The sequence below is a fragment of the Lissotriton helveticus genome, chromosome 4_1 (genome assembly GCF_964261635.1).
Source record: "Lissotriton helveticus chromosome 4_1, aLisHel1.1, whole genome shotgun sequence".
Taxonomy (NCBI): Eukaryota; Metazoa; Chordata; class Amphibia; order Caudata; family Salamandridae; genus Lissotriton; species Lissotriton helveticus.
Window position 1 is genome coordinate 1,896,551,051 of NC_136063.1, and position 16,959 is coordinate 1,896,568,009.

Genomic DNA, 16,959 nt, shown 5'->3' on the forward strand with positions numbered 1-16,959 from the left:
CCTCAATGGGTTTCCCAGCGCCAGGGATAGATGAAAGACAGAAAACAAGCAAAAGGCCCAAACCAGAACAAACAGTGCAGAGGGATCAATTAAACAGAAGGGTCTTCAGTTTTTTTCGAAAAGGGAGGAGATCAGTCTCGGCTTTCAGGGCCGGCGGAAGAGCATTCCACATCTTTGGACCAAGATAAGAAAACGAGCGGCCGCCCATTTTGGCCAGTTTAATTCTGGGGACCAAGAAAGTGCCACTAGTGGTAGATCTTAAAGTACGACCAGGCTTATAGACTTGAACCAGGTTCTGCAGGTATTTAGGGGCAGAACCCTGCCGGATTTTAAAAAGAAGGCATAAGGTTTTAAATTTTACACGGTTCGGGACCTTAAGCCAATGAAGGTCACGCAGAGCCTGAGCTGCGGAAGATCTCCGGGGTACATTGCACAGTAAACGAGTTGACGAGTTTTGCACCACCTGAAACTTATTTATTGTGGCCTTATCGGCCCCAAGATAAAGCACATTCCCATAATCAATGCAGGAGATCACAAGAGCCTGGACGACAGTTTTCCGAGTAGAGCAAGGTAGCATCCATAGGATCTTCTGCAACCATCTTAAGGTGGAGAAACAGATTGCAGCGACCTTTGTTACCTGCTGTCTCATAGAGAGCCTATCATCGATGAGGAAACCGAGGTTGCGGGCTACGGGGGCTTGATTCGGCAATGGACCCATATCACAGGGCCAATGCCGGGGGCCCCACAGATCTTTATTGTTGCCCAAGATAACAACCTCGGTCTTGTCACCGTTGAGCTTTAGCAGATGGTCGTGCATCCAAGCAGCAACGCGTGACACGCCAGATTTCAAGGCAGAGACCTCATGGCCCTCACTGCTGGAGAGAGAGAACACAATCTGCGTGTCGTCGGCATACGAATAGATTGTCAAACCGGCGTCCTCCACGATGGTAGCAAGGGGTCTGATATAGATGTTAAACAGCAAAGGGCTGAGAATCGACCCCTGGGGGACGCCGTATGCCGATGAATGGACAGCAGATTCAGCTTCTGTCGAAAACACCTGGAAGGTGCGCCCGCCTAAAAAGGAGGCAATCCAGGCCAGCGCAGATCCAGCAACACCAAGGGAGCGGAGAGAGTCAAGAAGAATGGAATGAGACACGGTATAGAACGCTGCACTCAAATCCAAAAGGATGAGTGCAAAGGTCTCCCCGCGATCGATACCGTGCCGAAGCCTCTCCGTCACCCCGAGGAGTGCGGATTCAGTGGAATAATGAGCACAAAACCCGGATTGGGATGGATGAAGATATCCCACGTTCTCGACAAACGAATTAAGCTGGGTGTTCACATGTCGTTCCAAAATTTTAGAACATGCAGGCAGCAGGGATATGGGCCTGAAATTGGCTAAGTTAGTGATGTCCGCGCCGGTCTTTTTCAGCAGGGGAACGACCATGGCATGCTTCCACTCCTGTGCCACCATAGACTCTGTAAGAGATATATTCAGAAATCTCATTAGGACTCGCCATGGCTCGAGGTCCAACAGTTTTAGGATTTTCATAGGAACAGGGTCCCGAGGGGAGCCTGACCTAATACTGTTCAGGCACGATAAGAAGGTGATGTCATCAAACAAAGCCAGTCGTTGATGAACGTTGAAGGGAGGGGAAGAGGACTGCTAGAAGTAGCCGCCGGTAAGGAATCAGCAGATGGCGGAGGAGTAATCAAGGATTCATGAATACGCTCCACCTTAGAGATAAAGAAATCTGCAATGGCATCACACTGTGGTTTATCCACTAGTATAATCTGTCAACACTAATTATAAAATATGGAATACCATATTTTAAATCATTGACACACCAATATAAGTCTCAAAAAACGTACTCAGTGATTCGTACATCTACTTACACATCTAAACACTTACCTGTAGATTCACTCATTCATGCTAACAAAGATCAATATAAAACTATTGAATATACTTATTCCTCTTCATCGACATTACATACCAGCACACATCCTATTCTCTTATGCAGTCATCCTACTCACTTATGCAAACAATTGATCATACTTACATTCACTCAGCTACACACTTATACAAATACCACTTTATTTACTAACATAAATAGTAACTCTTACTTAGTGTGTTATAAAAACACTATTACAAGTATACCGTTTTCAATACAGTCACTGATACAATCACTGAGTCTTATATATACTTATTTATAAACAACAACTGTCACTGAGAGTACCTTTTAAATTTCTACTTTATTGGATATTTATCATTGAGAAATATATTTACTTATCAGCACATCCATAAAGAGAATCAGTCACCCAAACAAGTGTTTTCACATGCAGTCTTAACCTCACATACCTACTAAATCAACTATTTACACATCTTTGGATAGTCACACACCTCCCACTCAACCACACACACACATTCACTATCCCATACAAATACTTGCTTAACTAATTAATACTAATATAAACAGTCAATCACAGTGCTACTAAATCCACCATCCAGACATGTATACATCCACTCATTCTTCAATGCACATTGTTATATATATAATACTTATTTAAATATAGAACCAAACAACATTCACTGGATGAGGTCATCAGTGATGTCATTTGAGATGTCATCAGTGATGTCATCAGTGATGTCACTGACCATGTCATGAATGATGTAATATATAACATCATCAGCAGTGGATTGCGGGTGCGCAAGTTGTAGTTAGTACAACTAACTATAAAGAGGAACTTTACTATACCTCGTGCGCCCGCAATCCACTGCTGATGATGTCACATATGACATCCTTCATGACATGGTCAGTGATATCACTGATGACATCTCAAATGACATCACTGATGACATCACTGATAACATCATCCACGTGACAATCTGATAGACCTCATCATACACTAGTATAACCTTTCATCACTCACTATCAAATATAGAGTACCATATTTGAAACCATTGACCCACTCAGTGATTCCTAGATCTACACATATCTAAACACTTACCTATAGATTCACTCATACCTGCTGACAAAGATCAATAGAACACTATCAAATGTACTTATACACCTACATCGACATTAAACACCAGCACACATCCTATTCACTTGTGCAGTCATCCTACTCACTTATGCAAACAATTGATCAGTGAATTTCAAAGGTTTTTTAAATGCTAATTCCTAACTATAGCACCTCTGAAACCTATGTTTTTTTAAATGAATTTCAAAGGTTTTTTAAATGCTATTTCCTAACTATAACATACTTCAAACTTATTTTTTTTGTGAATTTCCCCAAAAATTAAATGAGAATTTTTAAATATATTTATTCTTTTAAAAAAAATATTTTCTAGCTATATTTTTTTAGTTATGTTATTTTTAAAATTACATTACAAATTTAAAAAAAAAGTGACATAAAATATATTTTTTAAATTATTTTATATTGTTTATATTATACTTAAATTATTTTTATTCTTTTTTTCCTTTTTCTTGGAGTTGCGCACCCTACTCGTTTAGTGCACGAAACGTGTCCGCCATTTTAGGGTTGTTGTCTAGGATCTGCGTAGGGTGTGCGACGGGTACGACTTTTCTAACGAGGTTGCTACGCGACTTGTGCGCTACTTCTGGTGCATACGCGAGATGTACGTATTATGCGACGTAACAGCCGCACGGTAGCGGGTGACGTCATATGCATATTAGACGCGGTGGGTGCGCGCCTCCCGCGATTTCTTAAATGTCAAAGAAGTTATTTATATATATTTAATATAAATATTAAGAAAAGAGATTATCTGAGGTTATTATAAAAATAATATTGTTTAACTTCCTAAAAAGTATATCACTTTTTAATGTGCGAAGTCGCGCTGGGTGTGAGCATGGTGCGAGGAGGGTGATTGCTGAGTGCGCACATCCTACACACATCCTACGCGCACCCCATGTGACCTTAAAAAAAGAGATTAGATTGGTTCATTACACTTCCTATTGAAAATATTGAAGGACCCCAACCATTTCAATCACTCTTCTTAGAACGTTTCTTTGGGAAAGACCTCCTAAGAAGATCTGCTCTTTTTTGCTCATTGCAAACCTGATTGACCACATCATCTTGAGAATGGCTACAAATCCTGCTTCTTCATCAGATTCTGAAGAGTCTAACAGCCAGGAATTTGTTGCAGAGCCTCCCCCTTCAGAGAGGTATTCATCAATAGTGTGGACGTTTTTCATATTCCCACCTGGACTACAAAAGGTCAATGCGACCAAAGTAACGTGCAGAATCTGCAAAGCGGTCCTCTCTAGAGGAAATCCCAACAAAAAATACTTGTCTGGGACTGCGAGCATGAAAAAGCACTTGCAGACATGCCATCCAGTTGACCTTGCACGAGAGGAGATGAGAAGACTACGAGAAAATGCTCCTGCACCACCAGCTGTACCAAGCACATCTGGGACAGTACCCTCAACTTCGAGTTTATCTCCAGATATACGTCCCCAGCTCGCACGACTCAGGATGAGTTGTGTAACATGCGGACGTCTCATTTGTTATGGTGAACAATCGGTAGACCTTGTTTGTCGGGCTGTCGACAACCTCCATTGTTAGTTTTTTTTTCTCCTTATAGTCTTTGGTTCTGTTCGTCCTGTTTCCCTGTTTAAACCCCCCCCAACAAAATCATTAAAAAAACACAAAACAAATACAAAACAACAAAAAGAAAAAAAAAGGTATTTTCAGAACTAACGACTCTGGTTTACTGTATGAAAGTTTAGATGAATGTATGTGGAGTGCATAATTGAGTAAAAGAATACATTTGTGATGTGTGGTGAATGCATAAGAATTTAAGGAAGTGCTGCAGCATAACACTGTAAACTGTTTAACTACAGCATGCTGTGGTACTTCCGAATCACAGGGATTCAACATATGTATAAAAATATGTTGCAGGTCTGTGCTTCCCTCTGCACTTCTGCTTAAACAGCAGCCATGTGGTGACACAGGCACCCTTGCACCATGGTGCAAGGATGTCCGTGTCTTGTGGAGATTGTTTTGTGAAGTAGTGTGGCTCACTGGTTAGAGGCGGCAGACCCGAGAGCAGAGGACGGCCCGGGACCAGGGTTCGATTCCCGGCGCGGCAGGTTTCTGGACCAGGGTCAGCAGACTCGATAATTCTCTTGCCTCGGTGCCCACTCTGATCAGCGATCACACTCGGCAACTCTGGGCATTAGCTTGCCTCATCTTCACTAACGGCCCCACCAGACCGCCGGGGATGCCTGGTCTCACCCTGGAGATACCCATTAAGGGACCATCTCTCAGGGAAGCCAGGAAGGGTTTTGCAGCGGTCGAAGCGCCTTGGGACCCTACGGGTAAGTAGTGCGCTATATAAATGCCTATACATTTACATACATACATTGTTTTGGTACATGGAGGGGACATCTTCCTGCACAAAAACAATCAGTAAAGGCATTTTTGTCCTCCAATATATGCTGTGCATTGTAGCATATATTGAAAGTGAAAAAATGAGGAGAAGTGAAAACAATTCTCCTTGTTGTGCTTTGCTACACCAATTGGAGAATGGTGCTGACTGAATGATTATAGTTCTGCAAGGAGAGTGCCTGACTGAATTAACACAGTGAATGGATTAGTACATACTGCTGAATGGGTCACTACAACAGTGCAACAGCTGTGACAGAGTGTTTGGTGGAAGTGTAAGGATACAGACTGGGGAATTGAAGATGTGAAAGACAAGTGTGCAGGTGGATAGAATACTGCATGCATAGTGCATAGGGATTTGAAGCAGTCCATGTCCTAAGGCCTACTTTGCTGCATGAGTACTTGGGTACTGACTGAATGATTACAGTTCTGCAAGGAGCATGCCTGACTGAATTTATAAGTGCTTCAGGTTTAGCACAGTGAATGGATTAGTACATACTGCAGAATGGGTCACTACAACAGTGCAACAGCAGTGACAGAGTGTTTGGTTGAAGTGTAAGGATATGGAGTGGGGAATTGAATATGTGAAAGACAATTGTGCAGGTGGATAGAAGACTGGGTGCATAGGGCTTTGAATCAGTCCATATCCTAAGTCCTACTTCACTGCATCAGTACTTGGGTACTGACTGAATGATTGCAGTTTTTCAAGGAGAGTGCCTGACTGAATTTATAAGTGCTTGAGTTTTAACGCAGTGAATGGATTAATACATACTGCTGAATGCATCACTACAACTGTGCAAGGGCAGTGACAGAGTGTTTGGTGGAAGTGTAAGGATACAGATTGGGGAATTGAAGATGTGAAAGACAAATGTGCAGGTGGATAGAAGACTGCATGCATCGTGCATAGAGGTTTGAATCAGTCCATGTCCTAAGGCCTACTTCGCTACATCAGTACTTGGGTACTGACTGAATGATTACAGTTCTGCAAGGAGAGTGCTTGATTGAATTTATAAGTGCTTCGGTTCTGGCGCAGTGAATCGATTAGTACATACTGTTGAATGCATCACTACAACAGTGCAAGAGCCGGGATAGAGTGTTTGGTGGAAGTGTAAGGATACAGACTGGGGAATTGAAGGTGTAAAAGACAAGTGTGCAGGTGAATAGAAGACTGTATGCATAGTGCATAGGGGTTTGAAGCAGTCCATGTCGTAAAGCCTACTTCGCTGCATGAGTACTGGCTACTGACTGAATGAATAGACTACTGTAAAGAGAGTGTCTGAGTGAATCTATAAGTGCTTGAGTTTTAGTACAGTGAATGGATTAGTACATACTGCTCAATGGGCGACTACAACAGTGCAAGGGCAGTGACAGAGTGTTTCATGGAAGTATACAGACTGGGAAATTAAAGGTGTGAAACACAAGTGTGTAGGTGGTTGCAGAACTGCATACAATCTGGGTAGGCGTTTGAAGCAGTGCATGTACTAAAGCCTAGCTCACTGTTCTACCTTCCTACACCAACTGCAGAATGGTGCAGCATTCACACACATCTTCAGATTAATAATTTCTGATGTGTTTTGTTGTATAAGTGTTATGTGCAAACACACACAGAAACACATATAGAATGCCCCTTCAATGCATAGTGGTGTGTATGATGATCTATTTACATGGAGAAGAAAACGTATACAGAGTATCTTTTCCTGTCATTGCAAATATAAAACATAATCTTGTGCTATAACTGTGTTACAAAAGTGATATATTGTTGCCACAGGATGATTTTAAACTTAGATTTAAATCAAAAGTAATGAATTAATTACAATTTAAAGTCTAATGATCTTAAGCTACATTTTAATTGCACATAAAAAAGATATACAGCATCTCTTTATATAGTCCAGAATGTATTATTATTAAACAGTGAAATGATTCTCCTGACACCTCATATTTTATCACAGCTTCTAAAAGGAGTTCATCTGGTACTTCTTCCAGATCATACTGCTGGTTTGCCATTTCAGAGTTTATAGCTTCCAGTAACTCTACGTCATCCATTGCTTCCAAATAATCAGCATCATTGCTTTCATTTTCAAAATCACAGGTGACATCTGCAGTACTGATATCCTCTGAATCAGTCTTGCTGCCTGTTATAGATTGATTTTGTAGTTCAATTACATTTTTGCTCATTTTTAATGTCTCTTCTGTAATATTCCCCTCTTTATCCCTAACAAATATGTTATGCTCTAGGTCCTAGCATAAAAACATAAACACATCCGTGTAACAGTGTTCTTAGTACATAATACAAAAGTAGGTTTATCAACTATTTTGGCCCCAAAAAAATAATATGTAAATACAGTTGTCTAATAACATTCCAACAGTAGAGCTTTAGTAGTTCATAAGGTTATATAAATATAATTGCTTATAAATATATCCTGTTCTTAAGTTTTCGTAGAATTCGAAACCAGTCACTCTTTATGACTATGGAAAATGACTCAGGCTCTTATACTAAAATGCAGTACCTAAAAATGTAGAATATGTCTATTCACCTTACCCCTTCCAAACTAGTAAATGTGTTTTTAGTAAAATGCAAGGGATACTGTTGCTTGTCTAGAACAACAGTGTGAATCTGTGTGTATTTAGGTACCATTCTGACACCAGTTTTTGAATACTTCATGTGTTTTCACACACATCAATCCTTAAAGACCTATCCAGTACTCCACTTTTAACAAAATTAGAAACCAGTCATTGCTTATATATGTCCAAAATACTCCCAGTAACACCTATAGAACGCCCCTTCAACACAGAGTATTGTGTATGATGAGGACATATTTACATAGAGAAGAAAATCTACACACAGTAACTTATCCTGTCCTTGTAAATATGAAAGAGTATTTGAAAACACACTTTGTGACATAATTTATGTTGAGCAATTTAGTCTCTTTTAATCCTGAAAGTCCCTGGTCTCTACTAGCCAACCATGTCTTTCTATTCAATACCATACAGGTGCGTTGCAGAGAGCTGTTCTGAAGCCATGTCTCATTTTATACATCTCTGTAATAAAACTCTCTGGTACTTTTTTAATACATCTTCTGAGACAGTGGGTCCCCAGGGACACTCAGTATGCATATTAACTTTATCATATATCTTTAAAAGATACAAATCATCTTTGCACACATATGTACTCTGTCCATTTTTTCTTTCTTCAGCTCTGTAGAAGCACAGCCCATTTACCATTTTTTATAGTTACTTATACTTACCTTAAAAGTAATAAATATTAAAAAAACTATATATTATAAAATTAGCATCAGTGGAAGACAAGAAAAAATACAGTTACAATATATATTTTACAACACAGAAAAATTTGTAAAACATTTCATTTGCCTTTTTTGCTGTTCTCAGAATATATTGAATTTCACTAGAAACAGTGATTTCAATTGTACTCATCACATAACAGCGGGCAAAAAAAAAAGACAATAAGATTATCTTAAAAAAAAAAACATTCAACATTCGCAATAACAATCTAAAAGATAGAAATAAAATATATGTTAAATGGTTTTTTCTAAGAGCAATTTCTTACCTAAATATGAAACAACTCAAACAATGATAAAATAACAAAACAATATTATTAATTTTCATGCACTGTAAATATTGTTGTTTAGAAATATATGCTTTAAGAATATTAGGTAAGAATTTGGTCATTCTTTAGGCAAATGTTGTTTAAAAAACAATTGAGCATCATTGCAATGTATCCAACCTTTATCACATTATAAATAAGCAGTGTAATGTCCAGATGTTGTAGAAGGACCATCATGAAAAATAATTGCTACAGCTACAAAAGTTCTTCCTGATATTTATACTTGAGTAGCTACAACATTTTTAATTAAAGTTTCCAATTTTCTTCCATCAGTTGTACAACGTTGCATCATTAAAATTACATACTGTCCATATGTTTGCATGAATAATGTTGATGACATTTCTGATTTACATTGGCTACACTCCATGTTTTGAGTTGCTTCTCCAACTAGGTTGTTAAAAGACACTGATTCACAGTCTTGTTAAGTCAATTATATATACATCGTTCAGTGTCTATGTTAGTGCTACATGTAAACAAACAATTTTCACAGTCAAGTTGCCATTTATAAGAAAGGCAAAAAACATTTTCCATATCTATACCTTTATCTTCCGATATAACAAGCATATACATTAGAAATTCCTGACATTCTTGCTGAATATTCGGCGTAAATTGAGTACAACCAGAACAAATGTCCAATACATTTCGAATATCAGACACACTTTGTATTTTACTTTTATCACTACTACATTTCTCATAAACAGAATACAACTACGAACAAAATCTTTTTTCCGATTCTCAACAATTTGCTGTTGCAAACTTTCAAGAAAAAAAACAACATTAACAACTACATTAGCATAGTAGTTGACACCAGAACTATTTTCATACTGATAACCAACAATCTCTTCAACAGTGTCCTTTTTCTTTCTGCTTGCAATCACAACTTTATCTTGTTTTTTTTCTTTTTCTATACCTTCACTACAGATATTCTCATATCTTCTTTTTCAACCTATTACACGCTTTTCAAATACAGGATATTGACCTAAATTGGGAGCATATTCTCTTCTTAACATATTACACTCTTTCACACAATTTGCATCTGCACTGATTTTTCTCTCATCAAAATCAATCAAGTACAATCCAGACAAAGTTCTGACTCGAGACAAAGCAACTTATGCCATACCCTCTTTAAACAAGGTACTTCCAATATTCACCAAAGCACTATCTACAGTTAAACCTTGAGATTTATGAATGGTCACCGCAAACGCCAAACAAACAGGAAACTGTTTTCAGCGAACATACAAATCTTTTACAAGCAAAAACCGAGCTGAGCAACAACTAAATTGTTGTACTTCTCCAATTTGATCAAATTTGCTTTTCAAAAATTCAATACCATCCCTATTTACATAATTAACAAAATCAACAACATTACCCATTGCTCTATTTACTAAACCTTTCTCCACATTCAAATGACGTCGTAAAATTACCCGACAGTTTAAACATGTATATAGATTTTTTTCTAAACCAGCAGTTTTAGAGATCGATTTCTCTAAATAATCCAATTTTCTCTTCAACTTTTCTGTCAAAATAATAGTGATTCCTTCATGCTCTATTTTATCAATAGCTTCCAATTTTAAAATTTCTTAATTTTCCAACTTTAAAATGTCTTCATTGAAAATAGAACATTCACGCAGTGTTGGCATTAAACAGATTTCAGATTTGTTTTCTGCAATTCTCATATATATTTTCTCAGGAATTATATTTTCATTTGGAAGCAAATTGGAAAGTAATCGTCTCTGGAAAGCTTGTTTGCCATGTGCAGTCACTTTTCCAATTCTTATATCTTGAAGAATAGTTCCATAACCAGCATCATTTGCCTGTCGCATATTTGTAATAAGTTCCTTATAATCAAAATATGACCAAATGTTAACATTTCCAATGCTACCCAAAGACTTTCTGGTATCTTCATGCGCAAGTGTTTTAAATACTAGTGGTCCTTTTACATGAGTAAGTTGTAGTAGATCTCCAAAAACTATGACATATTTTCCTCCAAACAACACATCATCGTCTGTTTTAAGAATTTGCTGCATTCGTTATTTTTTTATTTCAAAAGCTTTTATTAGGAAGAAAAAATGTTTACATACACAGTACAGAAAAACAAAACAAAGGCAATACTGGTCTTGTTCTAGCGCCGTACGTTGCCGTTAGTATTCAATTGCTGTGCTGAGACGCTTAAGTGATAGGTATACATAATCAACCTATGTCCTTTGAAGCATTTTAAACTTTCCTGTGCATTGCCTTTGTGAGCAGGAAAATAGAAGTGTGAGCTAAGAGGTAAGTGGGAGAGAAGGGAAGAGGAAAAAGGAAACGGACGTGGAGCTTGGTATTTTGGTTAGCGGCCTTGACTACAGAGCATTGCGACGGGGGGCGCCAGGGGTGGGGACCTGAGAGGTCGTGTGGGGCGTTTACGGAGGTTTTTGTGAGTCTAGGTATTTGTCCAGGGAGTGCCACATATCGCTATTTGAGCCGCCTTGGGATGAGTGCTTCTGTGTTATGTTATCTGCTCCCCTTAGGAAGGTGATCCAGTTGAACCAACCTTTGAAGGAGGCTTTCCCTGTGTCTTTCCAATTGGAAAGGATAGTCTTCGTTGCGGTTGTGAGGAGGAGGTCAATCAGGCTGCTATCGGTTTTTGAGTGTATTTCTGGGGCCATGAAAGCAGTAGCTACGTTAAGGATGTCTGGTTGTGGCTTGTACCCCGTTACGTTATAAATGAATTCCCTTACCTTTTCCCAGAATGTCTTTACTTTGGGGAAGTGGATGATAATGTGTGCTAAGTCTCCTTTTTGTTTCTGGCAGTTCCAACATATATCGTTATTGCTGAGCCCGATAGCCGCCAGGCGCGCCAGGGTCCAGTACGCTCTATGCAGGAGCCAGTATTTGGTTTGTGCAAGTGTTGTGGTGACTTTATTCCTAGTTGCTGATGTCCAAAGGTGTGTCCTTTCTCTCTCGCTAAAGTGACTGGCGTGCAGCGTTTCCCAATAATCTATAGTTTTCTTATTTAATCTTGTTGTCTTTGTGCTTTATATAAGTGCGACGTTTGGTGGCCAATTTTGTTTAGGCTAGCCATGTATTGATGGATTGTTGGGACTTCTTTGTTTAGTCCTGCTCTTGTGATAGCTGCCTTTATTTTAAGAAAGCTATAGAGTTCTATGCCCGGAAGTTCGTACTCACATTTTAGGCTGGCAAAGGTGGTCGGGGTATCATGCTAGAGCTGGCTTGGGATTGAGATACTTCGCGAAGTCCATGAGGCCAAGCTAAGTATCCTGTCCTTTTTTTAAAAAAAAAATGTAATTTTATTTTTTTATTGCAAGTTGGTCAGGTTACAAACATATTTAAAGCAAAGAACAGCATAAAGACAGCAGAGAAAGTTTCTTGTGTAAATAGTACATGAAAGAAGAAAACAACATTTTCCAGTCAGGGTTATACATAAGGGAGGGAAAACAGCCCCAGGCAAAATTATAATTAATAACACAAGAACCACTACCCCAATTCCCCCTCCATCCATCGTTCTACAGGCGCCCAAATTTTTATTCCTAATGCCCTTCTTTTACGCCCTTTCGTTCTATAGCTGGCGCGTTCTAAAATATATATGGCCAAAAGACGCGCCCTCCAAGCAAAGAAAGAGGGCGGGTCTGGACTGATCCAATCTTGAGTCACACATGAACGAAAAATCCCAGTAGAGATAAATATCAGCTTTTTGTGGTCGTCAACCATGGGTGTGGAGGTAACTCCAAACAGTACAAGATCCGATGTAAGTACCACAGAGATGCCAAGTATCAAAGAAAGAAAGACTTGAATTTCAGATAAAATTGTACTTAAATGTGGACATAAAAAAAACATATGCACCGCATTCGCAGCGTGCAAGCCGCACCTACTGCATGAAGTACCAACCAATGAACCCCATTTTGAAATTTTAGCTGCCGTATAATACAGATCGTACAGCACCATATAGTGCTGTGTCCTACTCCTACCAGAGAGCAAAATAGAATTAGCCAGATAGATGGACTCCTCGATCTTAATGGAGTCCAATCTCAATTTCTCAGCCCACAACTGTTGTCTAAAAAGTAAATCATCCGGATGTGAGGATAGCAAAAGATTATAAAAATAACCAATCTTTCTCTTTTGATACATGGAATCAGTCAGAGGGATCCGATATAGCAATGCGCGTTCTTGCACCGTTAATGAGTTAAAATAGCTATGCCACTGCAGATATTTTAAAAAGTCAGCATTCGTAAGTTTGAATTTAGTTTGTAGCTCCACAAATGCTATCATTTTATTGTCCTGCAAAAGATCACTAAGTTGATTAATGCCCAGATTGCGCCATCTTTTCATAGTGTAGTCTGTAACCGCAAATGGAAAAATATTGTGGGACATCAGGGGAGTGTATCTCGTGATTTTAGGGATATCAACAATGCGTTTGATAGATTTCCAAGCCCTAAAAGCAGCTTTTAAAATCTTAAATTTAGTTCTTTTATAATAGCTAGGCTCAACAAATTTTAACAAACAGCCCCTGGCCTCTACCCCTAGAACCAGTTCATAGATTGACGGGGAGTGCGAATCCAACATCAGGGCCTTATCGCTGATTATTAAAGGAGTAATGGATTGCAACACTGATGCAAGATAATAATAAAAAAAATATGGGATGCCCCAGCCCCCCCTGGCCTTTGGAAGTACCATTTTTTGATAAGCTCTTCGGTGACGTTTATAGTCCCATAGAAATCTCCCTGTCATTTTCTCCAACTGTTTGAAGATGGAAAGAGTAAAATCTAGAGGTATACAACGAAATAAATATAAGAATTTCGACAGAATCACCATTTTCATGACATTATTTCTGCCATATAGAGACAAATGTAGGTGGTTAATGCGCTCAAGTAAAGCATCAGACTTTTTTATCATAGGGGCGATGTTTATTTCAGGAATCTGTGAGACTGGTGATGTGATCTTAATACCCAGATAGGTCTCTATGGTAACTATATTAGGAAGTGCAGGAGGGTTCTGGCCGGTAACAAGGATTTGTGTCTTTGACAGGTTCACTTTATAGCCAGAGAAGGCTCCAAACTGGGCAGCCAGATCTTCTATCTTTGAGATTGCTTTTACTATATCCGTGGGGAGAACCACCACATCGTCGTTGTATGCCAGTGCCCTATACTGTGTGCCTGCTGCCACCACAGGTGTTATACCCTGCGCAAGATTTAATTTGTTGAGAAAAACGTCAATATATATTGCAAATAGCAGCGGGGAGGAGGGACATCCTTGCCTTGTGCCTCGATAGATAGGAAATAAGAATGATTTGTTTGCTCCAATTTTAATAGATGAGGTGAGTGTTCTATACAAAGCTTTCAATGCCCTAATCATACCAGGTCCAAACCCCTTAAAGGATAGAAGATCCCAGAGGTAGGGCCAAGCTACTCGGTCAAACGCCTTCTCGGCGTCTAACAGAGTGACAGCTACCGCTGTGTTTGTGCCCTCTGCCAATCCAACAAAGCAATTACTCGGCGAACATGATCCGTGGTGTCACCGTTGGGTATAAACCCATGTTGTCATCGAGAAACTATGCTGGGAATTATCGATGAGAGCCGTGCCGCTAGAGAAGGCTTTGCTGTCGGCAATAATAAGTGATATCGGCCTATAAGATGCCGGGTCAGAGGCAGGTTTGTCCTTTTTGATAAATGCCATAATGATTGATTGGCCCCACGAGGGAGGGGTGTCACCTTTCTGTGCCTCCAAGAAAGTAGTCAACATATCTTGTTGTGGCACATTTCTGAACATTCGATAGAATTCTAATGGAATCCCATCTGGTCCCATGGCTTTACCAATGGCAAGAGAAAGTACCGCAGAATCTATCTCTTCCCATGTGATATCCATATCTAAGGTCTGAGCCTGTTCTAAAGAAAGTTTGGACACATTATCATTTGAAATAAAATTCAGAAATAAGTCGCTAGAGTAATCTAGAATATCTTGAGCATAAAGCTTGCAATAGAATTGACGAAAAACCTCTAGAATCTCGTCAGGTTTAGTGTGTAACTGACCTGCCTCATCCTTGATGGAGCCTATAAAGTTTGATGCCTCTTTTTGCCGCGTCTTTTTTGCCAGGACTTTCCCAGACTGTTCACCCATTTCATAAATCTGTGCCCTCATAACTGCAGACTGTTCTGCCAGTTTAGCTGCAAAAACTTCATAAAGTTTTGCTTTAAAGATAGCTAATGAGGATTTAATGCGTTCAGTGTCCTGATTGGCCGTGATAACTGATATCAGCTTCTCTTCCCACTCACGTACTGATTTATATAAAAGATCCATTTTGTTTCGAATGCATTTCTGTTTATTAATCGAGTATGATAAGGTCTCCCCTCTCACCCCGATTTAAAGGCATCCCAAACTATTTTAGGAGAAGCACTCTCTTTATTAAAGTCAAAGAATTCCATGATCCAATTTCCCATATATTCCAGATATATTGGATCCGCCAACAGTTTCCGATCAAATGACCACGGCTTAAGATTGATGCCAGCATCAGTTTGTATCTCAATCAAAATTGGGTTGTGGTCCAAGATTATTCATGGGTATAGCTAAAATACAGTACTATCTATGAGGGAGGTGCTAATGAAAAAAAAATCCAACCGCACCATCTTCTGATGCGGTGCTGAGAAGAAGGTGTAATCAGGAGAGGTGGGATTTTTTGCAAATGCTACATCGGACAGACCGTATTCTTTAATAAAGCGCTTTAAAGCCTTATAAGTCTTTTTCTTTAAGCCTGAATAAGTGGCATTGCTATAAAGATCTAAGCCCCCATACAAGCGTATGTTAAAGTCACCACAAAAAATCAAGAGAGATGGCCATTGCGCTAACTCTAGACTTAAAAAGTTCAAAATGTCAGGATCGTCTGTATTAGGGGCATAAATTGAACAAATAGAATACGTTTTATTGTCAATGCTGACTTCCAGAATAACCCACCTACCATGTGGATCAGCCTTACTGTGCTTAAGATACCCTAACCCTCTTCTAATGAGGATTGCCACCCCCTTTGTGGTCGTTCCTTGACGGGTGCAGCCCAATAGCTGCATACCTAAGTCATTGAAGCAATGCCGATCATTCCGGGTCAGATCCTCCCGAACAGACCAAACATAGCATTTAATACCGAATTTTCCATGTGAGATTCTCTCTTGACATCCCCTATACAATACAACGACCACCAGCCTTTTGATATTACTTTTCATATTAAAATAAGCTGCCTCACCGAAAAGTTTACTCTCTGCTTTAGTTTTATGAAATCTGCTCTTCACCTGACCTTTCTTGCACCCTACCCTCCACCCTACCCCCCCTTCCCTCCCTAGCAACCCCACCACTCCCCCACCCCCTCCCAAGGAAAGGCAAAGGGACTAAAAAGTCCCTAATTGTGATGATATTGTTAGATGCAACTAGTGTGGCTCGCCATTCAAACTCCACTAAAACATCCAAGTATATAATCCCTCCATCATCCAAAAAAGAATATGAATACATGAGAAATACATAATAAACATGGAGGTTAGTTAGCTAATGAGTAATAGCTCAACCAAAAACAAACATTAAATCCAAGCATTATACTCTTTGGTATCTCCAGCATGGCCACATCATAAATCACCAACTAATAGAGTCTAAGTATAAATTATATTGAAGTAAGTAGTTCTTTAGCTGCCCCCTCTGAGGTCAAGAAATATGTTCTTTCTTTGAAGATTACCTTCAATTTAGCAGGGTTAAGGAGAAAGGCCTGAGCCCCCTTCGCCTGAAACGATGGAATTAACTGCCGAAATTGCCATCGGTGTTGAACGGTGGTATGACAGTAATCAGGGCGGACAAAGAAATCGAGATCTTTCCCCCTGCGTTTTCTATCTGGCCTAGCTAAGTCATACAGGGCTTCCCTTGCAAGAAAATTATTTAGACAGATCAAGATAGCCCTG